This window comes from Plutella xylostella, chromosome 21, assembly GCF_932276165.1.
Source record: "Plutella xylostella chromosome 21, ilPluXylo3.1, whole genome shotgun sequence".
Classification (NCBI taxonomy): Eukaryota; Metazoa; Arthropoda; class Insecta; order Lepidoptera; family Plutellidae; genus Plutella; species Plutella xylostella.
Genome location: NC_064001.1, coordinates 10,021,342 through 10,038,729, shown reverse-complemented (window position 1 = coordinate 10,038,729; position 17,388 = coordinate 10,021,342). Strand labels below are relative to the sequence as shown.

The 17,388-nt window shown below is 36.7% G+C and overlaps 1 protein-coding gene across 3 annotated transcripts in view; it reads left to right on the top strand.

Moving 5' to 3' along the window:
* The window catches only part of LOC105388630, a 152,091-nt gene that overhangs the window by 51,439 nt on the left and 83,264 nt on the right, over positions 1 to 17,388 (top strand). Inside the window, exon 1 of one of the 3 annotated variants that reach the window (XM_048628819.1) lies at positions 10,710 to 11,118. The exons of the other annotated variants lie outside the window; for them this stretch is intronic. The gene's annotated coding sequence lies outside the window, so the exon portion shown is untranslated. Of the gene's footprint in view, positions 1 to 10,709; positions 11,119 to 17,388 lie in introns of those variants that run through there. 3 annotated transcript variants of the gene reach the window in all.

Below are 17,388 nucleotides of genomic sequence, written 5' to 3'. Positions count from 1 at the left end.
ATGTTTGCCAAGATACGCTACCGCGGTAAATATAATTGGTTTCTGTTTTTAACCCACGGTCGAAAGGATTTAAAATATAATATACTTAGCCATGCAAAAAGCTGATCCGAGGTGCCCATTTTCAGCAAATTTATAAAATTTACAATATCTCGAAAACTATAGACTTTTTATCTTGCGATATTCTGGTCACTCCTGAACTAGCCTATCAGCCATCAAAGGTATGACGTTGACCTTTGGGACATCCTATATGTATATAGTTAAAATCGCTGACTGTTAGAGTAGAGACTGTTTAGTAATCTATTCTACAGTAAATTAGCTCGTTGTACTCGTTGCGTGCACTGCAGATTGACTTGATGCTAAAAGCATTCCACCAGTACACCTACCAGGCCCTGTAGCAGAGCGCTATTAAGACGTGACAAGAGTTCTCCGTCGCGCTCGCTCTTGAGGCTGCGCGATGTGAGTGAGCGCGATGCAAAACTCTTGTCACGTCTTAAATGCGCACCGTACTAGCCCTGGAGGTGGTTCAGTTAGCGACAATGATCACAGCGGATGCTCTATACTCGTCCCCTGCTGATTTGACATTGTTTATTCAAATCTCACCTGTTTATGCTCATTCCTGTGGCTTATAGGCGTTGCATTGGTGCCGAAGCCCTAAGCTAGGACAATAATAATAAAGAAGGATATCCGTGACACAGGAAAATGTTCATAAGAATGAGAAATAGCGGTTGAGCCCAAGTAGGTCGCGCTTTTAAATAAACATCCAGGTATTACTCTGAGATACTACTATGTTTTAGATGACAGGCGGCTTGATAACATGTAGGTACATGGATTACGAACTTTGTAGAAACATAAAGCACATTTATATTTAGGTCCAGTTTCACAATGACTGGTTAGCGGCTACCTGTAAGATAAAATACATGCTGTCACTCTCTGTTATTATTTTTTTGACAGTACAGGACCTTAATGTTTTAAATATGTATTTTTGAAATGAATAGCTAGCTAGTTTCGATTCGCCTTAGTAAAAAAGACATGATAGCATCATAATGGTCTAGCATTAAACAATTTTTACTGAGTAAGGACTCTTTTTACGGATTCTTACTAGGAATTTTGTACGTACCTTAAGAATGAATGCAAATCACGGCTCTCTTCCAATCTGATTACGGGGGTATTAACGGTATCACAGGTCGTTTTTTGGGCTACCTGGCCGCCGTCCAACTGATTTAATGTACTTATCAAAAGCTGCGAAATATACAGCCGGGCCTCGGTAATCCGAATAGGTAAACCTAACTTATGGCGGTTTATTAAGTGTCCTGATTTTCGTCTGCAAAATGTTACTCAATGCATTACCTACTCACTCGTGCGTGGTAAAGTTAATACACAAACACAAGGCACCTGCTGTCCTCTGAAATACAGAGTTTTTCTAGTTCACAGGACAGTCCTCTTAAATCTTGTACACTTGTAATTGTTTTTTTTTAAGTAAATATTTTAATTTTGTTTTAGGTGAATGTTTAAAAAAAATATTTGAATTTACCTATAAAAGTTTATTTGCTGCCAATTTCAGGACCGCCGAACTGTACTCTCCAGTTTCCACCGTCCATATTCTTTGTACGGATTAGCGCGATCGCCGAATAAGCAGGGGTCCGGTTTAGCGAGGCCACTCTGCATTCCTTCACTTGTATCCATACAGTTTGTCTTGTCCTGACGGATCGCGTGCGAATACCATCCGATTCTTTGTGATTTGCCGAGCCGCCCGCTAATGACCCTTATTAGGTACATTTTAATGCTTTCACTTTCAAACTGAAACCCCTTAATTTGAATATGTGGAGCGAGGTCAATGGCCTCTTTAAGAAGCAAATGATGTTGGTTTCCGCACGCGATTGGTATTTGACTGGACGCGGATTCTGGAGGCCTGTTGATTACTGATAATGGTGATCATTTAAGTAATAAAATAAAATTGTTTCTTCTTATTAAGCAAAAGACTTGATAACAAATTTAGTTATCTACAATAACTATTTATTCATTACATATTTTCTATATTTTTGTTACATCCGGCGCAGATCGTCTAACAATAAATACATTCATGCAATATTAATACTATGGTGGGTGTTCTGTCATCCACTGAGTACGACCCTGTGTCTCTTGCTGGTTAGCTGCACACCTTTACAACATTATCAAACTAAAATAGGTAATTTTTCTTCAAAACAATATATTTTAAGTAGTTTTTTTTTGCTCACAATTTATGTAATTCGGCACCCTTGGAACAATTAAATGGGAGGTAACTGAAAATCAGCGGTTTGCTCCTGGAGTAAACATCCACGCTGAGTTACTTCACCCTTTTGGTCCGCTTCAACACACAACCTGCTAAGTACAAACCTGTCTTTATCATAGCTACTATTTACCTAGTTATAAGTACAAATGTGTATATCTGTAATTGTGATTTGTTGTGTATGTAAGAAAGTGGATCAAATAAACGCTTTATCTATCTATCTATCTATCTATTTAGGAAGTTGTTGTTGCAGTCCTATGGCACCCCAGAGGTGCAGAGGGTCTCCACTAACGTCCGCCACTTCCGCCTATCTTCGGCTGTACTTTTGGCCTCACTCCAGCTTAGTCCAGCGGCTTGCAGCTCGTTTTCGACGCTTCGGCGCCATGTTTGGACAGGGCGTCCCCGTACATTTAGGAAGTAGGGTAAATCGTGGTATAACTGGCATGTGTCAGTAACTGGCACTTTGACTATAAAACCAAATATATTAAGCTTTTGGATATAGTAAGACCATCTTTGATGTGTTTACAGCAATCTCCAATTATTCATTGATATTATAGTTTAATTTTACGCCGCTAGGTGGGTATTTTCCAGCGCTGGAAATTATCTCAGTCAAAGCGGCGAAGATCGCCAAAAAAATGCACGTGCGTTAAGTTTTTCTTAAGGAGACACCAAAATTTGTATGGCCTATTTTCGCGAAAATAAATAAGTTTTAGATAGTGTGACAATAACAAGGAAGTAGGGGAAGGTCTAAACAATATCATAATAGCCCGATTCACTGTGATTTTAGTTGTTTTTGAGTTATATTTGAGGGTGCTAGTTACTGAAATGTCTTTTATATCTTCACTTAGTAACTGGCACCCCCCTGCCAGTTACTAATATTTTGGGTTTTGTGATTTTAAGCTATTTTATACCTTCTACCGACAGAAAATACGATTTAAAGTGCACTGTAAAAACCCCCAGTGTCTAGGCAGCTTTGTTTCAATAACTGGCACGGGGCTGCCAGTTACTAATCTGCATACATTTTTTTACGCACCAATAACTGGCACTTACTGGTGCGGTAAACATTTCTTTCATGTTTCTTTTCAGAAAAATGTCTTAAATCAAGGCAATCGACAGTAGTCTGTAATTGTCCACTGCTGGACCTCTCACCAGCAGTGACGCTGCACTCTATTCTCGACCTTCCTCATCCAGCCACTACCGGTTAGCTTTATAAGGTCGTTGGTCCAGCTGGCCCGAAGGTATATCCGCCGCTACCCTTGCCTGTTCGTGGTCTCCACTCTAGAGCGCGTTTGCTCCACTGGTCATCGGTTCTTCGGCAGCTATGGCCTGCCTAATGCCACTTGAGCATACAGAATTTAAGAACTATATCGGTTACTCAAGTTCTCTTACGGATTACCTTATTTCTGATATGGTCCTTCAAAGAACCACCAATCTTTCCAATGTCCGCTGATCGATTTTGAATCGGTGGACCAGTCCAACCGTCAGTGTCCACGTCTATGATCCATACGTCATCACCAGTAAGACGCATAGACTGAAGACCTTTGCCTTCAGGCATTTATGTGAAAATTTGTCAAATCTTCCCTTATGCAGTCCAATCCAGTAATACATATTTTGTTTTATGCACCTTACAGCTTCGTTTTCGAAGTTCCTTCTGCCTAGTCGAATAGACTGTCCAAGGTAGACATAATATACTGTTGCTGCATTAAGGCCGCTATACATGTTACAACGAGGGAATTCCAGAACTGCCCAGGTCTAAATGGAATCAAAGGCTTTCTTATAGTCCTTGAAGAACTTGTTAGAAACATGGTTCGTGATGACCTTATAAAACAGCTTGAAAACATGACTTATAAACAAAATTGCTTAAAGATCTTCTGAAGCTGTTCGAGGATAGTAATAGCTTTCAGAAGAGCTGTACTAATTCTGTCTTTACCCAGAGCATGTGAAGCTGAAAGCCGTAAAAACCTTCAATTTCCGCAAGAAATTTCAGCTTAGAGGCAACTATACTACCGTGAGCAGTCTTCAACTTAGCCAGGTCACTTCTCCCAAGCTGCTGAATGAATACATCAAGGTCCACAAGCATTTGCTTTCTCCATTTCCGTTTCCAAATCCAAGGGTTTCTCGATTTGTTGCATTCTTATGGACCAACGATTCGTCGCATACTTGTACTGTCATTTTGTCGTAGAAGTCGACCATTACAACGGTGATTTTGAGTCTTACCGGTACAGAACCTAGACAGGTAATTGTACATTACCTAATATCAAATATATTATTGATTTTAGAGTACTTATTGACCTAATTGCATGATTTTTTAAAAGGTGCCAGTTACTGAAACATCATGTGACAGTTACTAATTTTTACTGCCAGTTACTAGGTTTTTTGGGGGTAGTGGATATAAACTTCATTAAAATCGAATATTAATCATATATCTTTACCATTTATGCCTATAATTGTTCGTCATCTTATTGAGAGTAATTCAAGCCTACCAGTGCTTAAATCAGGCCAATACTTTATTTTTAATATATATTTATGTGTTGCTAGTCGCTTAAACTGCCAGTTACTAGTACTTTTACCCTACTTAGTATGTATTCGTTTTGTAGGACGATGATGATGGATATGTTTTCGTAGACGTTAGCTAGTTAACTAACCCTGTGTCATCGAGAGCGGTGGTACTTACCCTTTTTATAAAAAGTTTTTAAATTTATGTCCTGCGCTTTGGAATATTCACTAAACTGACTAGGCATCCATTACGGGCTATCAGAAGCTCCGCAAATTAGAAACGGTGGAATATAAATGCATTTAAAAAAAATAAGTAACAGTCCAGATACTCAGGAACAATATTACAACATAGGTCTTCTAAACACAGAGAGATCAGCCAGATTGTACGTATGTAATTTATGTAAGTACATATTCAATTATTTATTTATAAATTGCTTTGTAAAATCAATTTAATAGTAGGTAATACTGAGTATGTTAGGCGTGACTTAGTTTCCGGAATAGGTCAATAAAAGCACACCTATTTTATTTATTAATGTCTTAAAATTTATGTGCCACTTTAAAATATTAGGTAATATCTAATAAGTGGTTTCAAAATATTTGACAAACTGGGTAAGTGAATGTAAGTAAGTTTCAGAAAGCTGTTGCGCCAACCATGAGTCTATCTGCTCCTCGATAGCATGAAAGCTCTCGTAAGTACTTTTGTATTTGTAAAGCTACAGTTAGGGTGAATTTTCAACAGAGCTGTGCTATGCAGCTCTGCTGCGATGTTGTGAAAGAATTCCGTTCCCACCAGTGCTATTCTAAATTGACCAATGAAAAATAACTATGATCAGTGGATACCAAACGTATCCAATATCATCGTAGCATAGCACGAGTACACTACATAATTCCGAATTACTCTTTTACGAATATGAAAATAATTTAGTTGACAAGAAATAAGTAGTTATCCATGTATTTTTAAGCTATATTATGTGAAACGCTCCGCTCCGCTTCGCTGCGCTCCGCTTCGTTTTTCAATATCTATGTGCACCTAACACGCTCCTCCTCGCTTTGCGAGGTTTTGCTTTTTCTAAGGTTTAAAAAACGTTTATGTTTTTTTTGACAAAATCACGAATTATCATATCGGGATCGGGATTTGAATTTTTCGTGATTATAATAAATCGGTATTTAATTTTTCGTATATTAAAGTAATCGTATTTTTTTACGTTTATTTTCGTAATAACAAATCTTCGTGATTAAAATATTCGAAATTATAATTTTCGTGATTTTTATAATTCGGTATTTAAAAAAATCGGTATTGCAATATTTCGTAAATTACATATTCGGTGTTATATCCAATTCGGAAAAAAGCTTTTCGGAATATTTGGGTGTTCCCAGCATAGCACATCTCTGGTGGAAAAGCGCCCTTACAACAGTGGCTTCCGATTCCGCCGTCGGATCAACATCACACGTCCTTTATACGAGAACAACACGAATTCCTCACGTCAAATAAATAACTAACAACAAAACAGCTACTTTTACAACCGTCACGTTCGATATTTAACTACCAGTTGTTGGTTCCTTTTGATTCAGTGCACTTTGATCTAAGCCGGTGGTCGGAGACAAATTAGTGATCGGGTTGATTGATTGATTGAATGAATGAATGGGGTTTTTGTGAGTCAGTCTGGGGGTGGTATTGATGCATGAAGGCTTTAGTTCTCTAGGAACGAATGATGTAATTCTGCTATTGTGTAGAGTTAATGCTGCGTGCATATTGTATCAGTTCTAGGTGGGTAGATCTACTAGGAATATTATAAGTTTTTAATAGAAAAAGGTTAGGAATGTCAAATTTAGCCAATCTTATTAATTAAGTTCTGCTTAACTAGTGAAAGGTAACCAGTTAACTGAATGATTTAGATCCTGAAATAAAACTAAGAATAAACTTTGTCGTGGCTGCGGTTAAAAATAAATTGAAATCGGTTCATTCATCCGATCAAAAGCTATGTTTTTTTTCATCCATAGAACATACATATATAATTTTTAATATTATGATATAATTATGCATATGGATTATAAACTTTGTATAAGTTTATCGCCCTTGTGACCCTGTATGGGAACAAATTTCCACGGATGTGCCTAGCCCCGGTTTCCTGAGCAGTGTTTTGACTAACAGCAGTTTAAATCGTATTTCCATAAGTTAACAAAACATCTTCCTGCTACCGCGGGTCAGTGACTGGCGCCGCACTCGCTGCTGTGGAAATAAAATAAACCAGCGCTTCTCAAGTTTAGTCGTCCAGCTACCGTACCACCATCGCCACCATGTTGCTTATATTTTATGTAGGTATATTAAGGCCGCGCTGCACAGACGAAGTATTGTCGCCTGGATACCATATTGTCTGTCGATATAGATCTCTTATAAATTGTATGGAATAACCGACACAAAGTCTAACCTCCCAATTCATAGAGCTTATTTTCACAAAAAAATACGTTGTGGATTTGTGATAAGTACTGAATTAAAATTCTAAACTCCTGTGTCCGAAGCCATTTGTATAAACTTAAAATACGGTTTGATAGTTTGTCGGTAAGACTTAGTCCTCGTATAAGCAGTTCTTTGAGTAGCATTCATATGTGTCAAAAAATACCTTCAGAATTTTTATGGATCAGATTATTTATAGAAATACTTGCATTCATAAACGACTCGCCACATTTTGGGAAACACTGATCAGCAGATCCAATCTAGCGCACTCTACGCTAATGTTATTTCAGAAATCACAACATTCGGCTAGCCCTAAATATAATTGTTTATTTTGTTAAATCTCTTATTTAAACATAACGTTTATTACTCCTAGTAACAGTTTTAGCGCCGACAGTTCATGATGTTGAGTGTTTCATAGTTAGATTATTAGTAAATAATCTGTGATTGCTGAACAATGGCTTTTAGACAAAGTACTTACTTTGATGTTTACAATAAGCTTCTCTATAGTAAAACAGTCACGTGACCATCAAAATTTTAAATAACAAAAAAAGGTCGTAGAGCAAAAGTTTTTCAAGTTGACCATCTAAGCCCTCTGAGTCTTTCGGCTTATTGTAATTTTTTGCTACACTCTGTATAAGCCTCTTTAAGATCTGCCCGTGTTATGGCATGGAATAAAGGTGGGAAGTGACACACAACTGGTGACAGACAGACGACAGTGGCGGCGCCTCACGCATGCGCAGAGTGTTCGTTTACCTCCGCGAAGTCAACGGCTATTGTAAATAAATAAACTTACTTCCTTTTTGTTTCGCTTTTTTGGCACAAGCATGCAGTGAAGTAAGTAAGCATAAAATTAGTCGGACACACATTGTTCCTGCTGCAAGTAAGAAGGAATTAGTTACTTTGTTGAAAATAAAAAATGCTTATTTCTCAAAATATTTTAAGCCTCCTAATTTTGTTATCGGTTAAAAAACGCGTCGAGTCGAAGATATTTTGAAACCAGAGAAAAGCTTCAAACAGAACGCTATAATTTGCAAAACATCCGACCCAAACAAAGTAGATCATGAGAAACACACCTGAACTGAGAATTTGAACATCTGCATCTCGCCGGAATTCACACATCGACTCGATACCGAATATACCGATACATGGATCGATTATGCATCGATGAATTATTCATCGGATTCCGAATGCGTTCGATAGCGGCTGCCGCGTGTCAAAAGTGTCGGTGCAGTATCAAAATGTCCACGGTAAGACTTCCAGAAGGAAATTCCGATCTGATATTCATGTAATGTGCATTATGTTATTGTTATTATTTACGATTAGTTTTAGACATATGCACAGTGAATTAATAAGACCGCAAGTCCTATCTTTGTGGGTTGAATTTTTAAATAATAGCTGATTAAATTGTACTATTATGTAAAAATATATTTTCTTGTAATGTTTGCTTACATTATTTTAGTTTTTTAAGTTTTCAAATAGGTACAATAAACTTCTAGATGCAACGATCTTTCACTATTACTGTATTCAGTTAGAAAGGCATTTGTAATCCTTGCCGCTCTCAGTAAATCAAATTCAGATCTCTGCTGCTGATTTTGCAGACTCTGATCGGACAGGAAATGCAAGTTGATTGATGATCAGCTGGGAACCTCATTTCATATCACAGTATGCTAACAAGATAGAAAGGGCTTTGGTAAAATTGTTAATTAGAGCTAATGTTGATGTTATTTATTAAAATGTTTCGATATTCTGGCTCTGAGTGTCAAACAAGTTGTCAAAATCTTTACCACTTTAACGTAAATAAATGATCATAGTGCGGTTACTTTAATTTATACTTAATTTTCGTGAGAGTCTCTTCAAAGATTACGCTATGCTGCAAATGTATTCATAGCTTCTTAGTTTATCGTAATTATGTATGTAAATCTCGGTACATTTAACTGGATTTTAGGCGTAAACTAGTTAATAATGTGGATTATGAACAATATTTACGGGAAAACACGTAGTTCAACTATCAGGCAACTTCCGACGACAAATTTTAAATAAATACCTGATCACCATTTTTTTTGATAGTATGGTTATAGAGCTATTGTTCATCGACATGAGTATGTCATTCATCAGCCAACAGTGTCGTCCACTGCTGGATATAGGTCTTCAAGATTCAGAGCTATATAAGAGTCAAGACCATCCTCATATACTTAGAGGCTTTGAGATTTAGGACATCCATGAGAGGCGAGCTGACCCAGCAACGGTGGTCGGATTTATGGCAGATTACACAGCAGCGTACTAAAAAGAGTTTTGCAATAAAGACAGTCAAACTACTACTTAAGCATTGTAAACAATTTAAATAGTTCTTTGGGAATTTTGCAAAGTAGTTATTTCGTATAGTCAGGTAAAAGTAAACCTACCGACCTGGTCGATCTATCATCTAGAGACATATTTGGACTAATTATTTACAACGGGAACCAACCCGCACTAGGCCAGCGTGGTGGACTAGGCATAAACCCTTCCCTTCATTGGAAGGAGACCCGTGCCCCAGCAGTGGGGACGTGATGGGTCGTGATGATGATGATGATGATGATGAGTTGGCCCTATTCTATGTAAGTTCGTTTCTGCGTCTGTTTGACTAGTATTGAACTTTTGAGCACATTACTTTAGTCTAATGTAACTAGTCAAATTTAATGTCTAATGTTAACCTCCTTTGTTAAATCTTGCTCTATTTCTCACTATGCTGGTCTACTGCTCGTTAGAAGGAGATTTAATACGTTTAGAAAAACTAAAATTGCATTCAAACTTATAACACTGCTTCGCTCGGTAGTAAAAAGAACATTCAAAACAAAATACTCCCACAGCTTAGCATTCCTATAAGTATAGCCTGGGGGTTACTCTACCGTACGAAAAATTTAGTTTCGGAGCGCTAACCACTTTATTTCCGTACACAGCATCCTTCGGTAGTTTTTAGTAAATCTAGAGTAACCCTGTACTCTGCAAAAACGACGGCCAGACTCCCTCACAATAGTTCGTCACAACTCGCGCACAGTTTACGACGCGGAATAAAGTACGATTGTAACAAAAGACCTAATTACTGAAGCGAGCTGCGCGGGCGCAGGTACAAAATCCTTTCTTAATTTGCATCGCCCGAATGTGCTGTGTTTGCGCACCTCGGGTTTTGTTCTTTCGCCGGGGTCTGGAGAAGAAGGTGATGTTTTTGTTTCATATTTTTGACGTTTGGGTAGAGTGACGGACGAGCTGTTGTATTTGGTGGAGTGAATTTTGTATTTTGTGTTGGTAAATAACTGGTAATGGTAAGTGAAAGAATTATTGGAGTTATTTGTTTTTAACTAGCAGGTAGCGTTCATGTTTTTTTTTAACTTACAGAATATACAATATTTTTTTAATACTTTGTTTTGACTTGCAGGCAGGTACTTTTGATTTTGCAAACAAACGCTGGTAATTAACAGGACCTCGGCACTCGACTAGTTGGACGCGACGCACTCAACACGCGTCTCCTATTTCAGATCTTACGAAATGTTTGCACGAGACGCTCCGCTCCGCTCTTCACGCGTCAAACAAACGAAAGCACTGCCAAGTTCAAGCATCACGGAGTGCGAGCGTTGTTCAGCCGCGACCCAGGACTGGAGCCCGCCGCACGCGCCGGACGCCATCCACATCGATCCTCCGATCGATCACAATCGGGAAAAATCGCGAGTGAAATATCCGAATGCAACTTTTTGAACGCAGCGCAATTCCGCCAGTGTCGCGTTTCGTGTTTATGTTTTTTTTCCGTTGAAACGGTAGCCTTTTTGTGACGGTTGAAACAAAGTTTTGTGCAGTGTTTTTTGATAGTTCGGACTAGTGCTCAGTGGCTTTATGTAAGTTATGGACTTGTATAAACGTTGTCTCGAAGGTAAGCTGTGCTTTTAGTGTTCATTAAAATAGTTTGACAATTTTAAACAATAAAAACCCCTTGCGGCATAGATTTATTCTGTATCGGAAGGCATAAAGCAATAAAGAGTTGAGATACACTTAATCCGACACAGATATCCAGTAAATTGACCAATTCGAAATCGCAATCACCTAGCCACGCTATTGGCTGCAATAAAATAGTCCGCAACAGGCTGAACAGAATAGTGTAGTTGAACAAAACTGTTGAAGGCTCGTCTAGTAACGATGATGGTGAACTGTCATTCACACGGAGGCCGGAATATTTCCGACAGAACTAAACAGTTCCGACTCGGTGCAACATCCCTATAAATCAGTCTTTACCTTGCACACGACCATCGCTGAAAAGTTAATGAGATAGTGATGGGATCTTGTCGACTGGACGAAGAAAGTTGGATATTTTTTGTTTAGTTTGATAACGTATTAGGTAAGAAGGTAGGTACTCAGTATGCTTGTTAAAAATATTTTATTCAACTAAATACCACCTGTCGACAATAATGACTACTAACTACTTACGATAATACTGCATACTGGTTTAATTTTGAGCCTAGTGAGAAAAAAACCCTTTCCCGGAATAAAATCAAATTTATATCTTTTCACTATTATCATATCCAACTTCAAAAGATTTGTAAGTAAGTATTTTGATTTTTGATAACATAATGGTAAATAATTATAATATGTAAAATTACACCTACATAATATTGACTTTCTAATAGGTACCTTCACATATCGCATTAAAATAGTGATAGGTTTTTAATGTGTGTTAGGTATTTATATGTGGAAGGAAGAGCAGAAGTTATTACCTACTTAAGATATCATGATAAACTCTGTAAATTTCCGGTAAGTGGAATGGCAGCTGAATGATAAAAAATATCTACTTAGCTTTTCAAATTCTCTGATTGCTTCCATAAAATCTCTACTTTAATTATTTTCCGCTAACGTTATTTATGTCAGCCTGGAAAATTGTTATTCATGATATTGTACATGTATCCCGTTCAGACATGATTAAACTTTCTAGTAATCTATCTAGTAATGCAACTGCAGAAAAAGGGTGCATGAAAGGAAACTCTACGAATTAAGCCGAGCGCACCATAGGAAGTCCGGTGACTAAAAACTATTGTGACTGGGTAATGCCAACCCAGTAACCCACCGTTGTCACCAACACTAATAAGAAAACTTCTAAACGATGTAGAAAACTCCTTTACAATTATTTTCCAACTACAACTACATATGCGCCCAAATCCGTTACATCTATTTAAAACATCTGTTTAAGATTTGAGTACATCCCTATCTGTTCGAACCAGACGTTCCTCATGATAGTTGTAATGAATGACAAAATGATGTCCACCATGACAAATCGTAGCGTTTGTTATTTGTTGAACTTGAGATTAAAACGTGTGAAAACGATTATAAACCACACTTCAGGAGGGTCGAAGTTACAGTGTATTTTTGGAAGCAGTTAACTAATAATATCAGTTGCAACGACCTACCGCAATCGAGTTCTGTAACAGTTAATGATTTTAACATTTTACTCAAATGATGGTCCAGACAAAATATGTATTAGATACACATCCGAAACAGTGTTGAAAAATTTACGACTCAATCGATTATTATTACCTCTTTGAGAATGGTTATAGTTATGGAAGAAGATAGCGATAGTGCTTGAAAGCAAAAGTAGGTGTTTGTAAATCGAGACGAAGACTAAAATATAAACTGGTTGGTTACACTGAATGCAGCGATGGAAATCAAAGTCATTGATGAAACTAAACCTCAGGAACACATTGAAACGTTGTTAGTAACGAGAAACTTGATGGTAACGTAATCTTAATAGCTTGTCAGTAAAACATTAACACACACTGTACTAAAATGTACAAATTTATTCAAATAATTGTAATATTTTAGCCTCATTTGAAACTCTCGAAGCGTTCAAATAAAAAGAAAGAAATTAGCTCTAAAGTTTTGGATTTTATTCCACAAACTTAATGTACCTATTTAGTATATTATGGACGATAACATTATGTTTTGGAGCTCTTTGGGTGAGGCCTATATTTTTTATTGACTTGTGTCTGATTTTGATGAATGGAATGAAACTTTGGAGCTTCAGTTATAACAATTTATATCAGTCCCAGTATTTTCAATACGTAGTACTTTTTAAAGCGTTTGTATTTGTAACGGGGTATTGTGGATGTATTATAGTTGCCTCTAACTAACCTCTCACCTCCTTACCATTTCATGATAATTATAACGTACGATTTTTTTAAAGAAAGAAAGAAAATACATTTATTTCACACACACACGGAAACAACACAAAAAAATAAATAATAAAACAAATAATAGAAAAAAAGGCAAAAGAAAATGAGCAAGGGTGTTGCTTCCCGGTGCAGAAACGGGTTCTAGCTCAGCTTGGTGCTATGATAAACCATAGCACCAAGCTGTTTTAAAGTGTAATAACTTCAGTACACCTTACTTTTGAAATACATACGAGTTTATGAACTTATAATATTATGTTCTGGACCAGACCATTGAGGAAACATTCATGTTTCCGTTTTAATCTTAATTTATTTTTATTATTAATTATATACTGTGCATTTAATTACTTTATCTTAGTTACTAATTTAAAACACGTTATCTTATTTTTTGTGTTAATTGTTAAGTTAATTTTAATAGAATGTATGGATTATTTTGCTAAACTTCTTTCTCTACGTCTACGTCTCATTCCCCTAATTAATTATTTCTATAAATCTTACAAAAATATTATAGTAAATAAAAGATTCCGAATCTCTATATAAATCACCCTCACAATTATCAACTGAAAAACCCATGTTTCACCTCCAACCTATGGCCGGAACAATAAATAACATTTCGACTTGTGAAATGTTTACTTAGTAACAGAGGGCGTGCGGCGTGCCTCAAGGTGCGCGCGTGGGGTCCAATCTTTAGCCCATATTTGCGTCCGTTTTGACGTCTTTCTTGTGTGTTATAAATTCATCAAACTGTTATTTTTTTGTTTTACTTAAAAAAAATACTTATTACAACGTACATTCAATGAAAGCTATTAGCTAGCTAGTATTTTGAAGTATTTATAGAAAAACATCTAAATAAGTAATAAACTTATTGGTGCCCTTTTAAAAATCCTTTTAACACCACGGCCTTTTTAAGTCATTCGTAAGTTTGTTCTCTCCATTACGACGCGATAGTTTCAAGCATATTTCTCAAATACTTGGCCGAAAACAAGATCATCTTTCTGAGGAGTAGTGACTAAGGGATCGGCGATTTACTGTTTTCATTATATCATGGGTTTTGTTTTTAGGGTACTGTTGCCATTGAACTGAACCCACATACAAATGAAATGATACTATTATACAATATACAACGACAACGCTGTGGTGACTGGTGAGTAATATTATTTATACAGGGTGTTGCAAAAAGGGTGTACTAAGCCGAAACCTACATGTGCAGCATGTTATATCTAAGCCCAAACTGAAATCAGAATTTAAAAATTCGCGAAAAAAAAATTCATTTTCCATAGAAACTTTATTGGTCACGTGACTTTTTACTATACAAAATGTTTTTTTTTTTTCGAGAATTTCCAAATTCTGATTTCAGTTTCGGGCTTAGATATACCATGCTGCACATGTAGGTACGTTTCGGCTTAGTATACCAATTTTGCAACACCCTGTATTAATTACAAGAGTGGGTGTTTATCCCCTACGATCGTCATCATCCTCATGGCTCTATTGCCTACTGTGATTTAGGTATTTTATGTTCCCTAATTTGTTGGTCCCACTTCCACCAAGACACCACAGCTATTCTATGTAGAGTTTGTCACCGTAGTGATAGGGTTTTCAAGTCAGATTATAGCGTCAGTCGCTGACCAACCACGAGTGGAGGCTCTTATGCGCCCCCTGCACATCCGTTCTGTATGACAAAGACAAAACTTTTTAATGATATTTTATTTTAAATACGGAACCCTCCTTTGCTTCACGCGTTACAAGTATAAATACAACTTCATGCACACAAATGAATGCAATAGAAACAACTTGTTTTAAATAGTTTAGTTCACTTGACGATAAGTTACTGCCTGCACGTGGTGAAAAATTTGTCATACGTTTCATAAGCCGTGAGATTGTATGTAGGTAGTTACCTATATCTTGATAATAAATCTTGTTTGAATAGGTTAAGTTTTATAGTTAAAGTTTTGTTTAACTCCTGTACCTAGTTCTTGTGACTATAGTTTTGGCTTCAATTAGAAATAGAAAATGCGATCCTTCTAATAAATCTATAGGGGACCTTATTAGATTCTCTTCTTTAAATTCATCATAATCTACTTACTACGATCATTAAACTGTATTTTTCTACAAATATTTTCTTTTTACCCATCGATCTTTCTCCGATCCCCGCTTGGTCACGGAACAAGTTTAACCCGGCAACAATGAGAATGTGTATCATAAAAATTTCTTAGAATGGCGATGTTTTGGTCAGTCCCTATTGTTTTCTGAGAAATGGGGGCAAGAATGGGATCGACAATGGCCCTCGCTCGTTTGAATGAAAACCGCAAACAGGGTGCTATTATGACTGTTTTGAGCACTCTGCGTGAGCTTCTAGAATCTACCTCCTCTTGAGTGACACCTTGGCAATGGCATTATGCACTGGGCTGTTAACTTGCTCATTGCCAGAGTAAACATGGGAAAATAGTCCAAAATACAATATACTTCGGTACCTGCAGTAGAACTTTGCTATGAACCTATCAAGCAGGCAAGATGTGACTAGATTTTTAAGTTTATATAGGTACAGTCAGCTGCATAAGTAGCTATACACATTTGAACCTTGTCAATCTAGCAAACCGCCTATCCATTCATTGAAGCATTGACGGTTCGTCAATTTGACAAGGTACAGAAGTGTATAACAACTTATGCAGCTGACCGTAAGTCTTCCTATGACTTATTAATTTATTATCTAACCTACTTGGGTTGATAATGATAGCATTAATTCTATACAAAGAGATCGGATATCTTACTTTGCTAGTGTTTGATAGTTCTAGGTGATGAGTCCCCGAATTCGCGGAAATTCGGTACAATGGGTTTGTAAAATTTTAATGTTCATAAAGAGTAAAAATTATCTTTTTAGAATTGCAAACAGTTAGTGTTTTGACTACAGACTACAGGGGTGAGTGTTGGTAAATAGTGCTATTGTGTGGAGACAAGTTCTGAATATGGGGAATTCCCGAGTGGAGTTATTAGTCTTTCTGTGCGAGCTTCTCCAAATAAGTCTGTACTATACTATACCACCCAGGAGTAATGTAGCAATACCTATAACTATTGAAATTGGTTCACTGATAAGTAAGTAGGTACTTCGAAGCCTATATAATACAACAATCAATTCTTATCCCTTTAAATATGAGTGTGGATAAAAATAAATAGGCATTACGCGTATTACATGAGTGTTATTGTTAGATATAAATATTTATTTATTTATTAGGTTTTTCAACAGATACACACTTTACATTTATAAAAAGAAAACATCACAATACATGCCACAGTGGGCATCCAATTACAGAAAAACACAACACTTACAACACAATCGAGCAAAACTTATGCACTAATAGCCGGCATATAACTTAATATCTTAAATTTATACAATTTAAAACTAAACATTTTACAAAAACAAATTTTACATGAATTTTTTATGAATTAAGTACTTAGTAAAAGATTTTTTTTGAATTTTTCTAAACGACATGAAAACAGATCAAATTTTTGCGGGTCTTTTACAAAAAGTTCGTTATGCTGTCTACATATTCTGTTTAAAATTGAGAATTTTCCAACATTAGTTTTTGCAGCACGAATATAAAATGGACGATAGTTTGCAATGCGAGCACCACGACGCGGAACAACTATGTTAAGTTTAGAAAGCAGAAGAGGACACATAACTTTGTTGTTGAAAATTTTGTAGAGGAATATCTGATCAGCGTTTCGACGTCTATCTTCTAGCGACAGTAAATTAAAATAACGTAATCGTTCATAGTAATGCGCCAGACTACGACGTTTGCCTTGATGTCCACTCAGATAGTACAGAAAACGTCTTTGTAAGTTTGTACTCGTTCGATTCTTTCTATATGGCAATTATAGTGAGGGTTCCAAATGGTAGAACAGTATTCTAGAGAACTACGGACCAATGCACAATAAGCTATTTTAAGAGTATTTTCATTTCTGAACTCACGGCAATTTCGCCATATGAA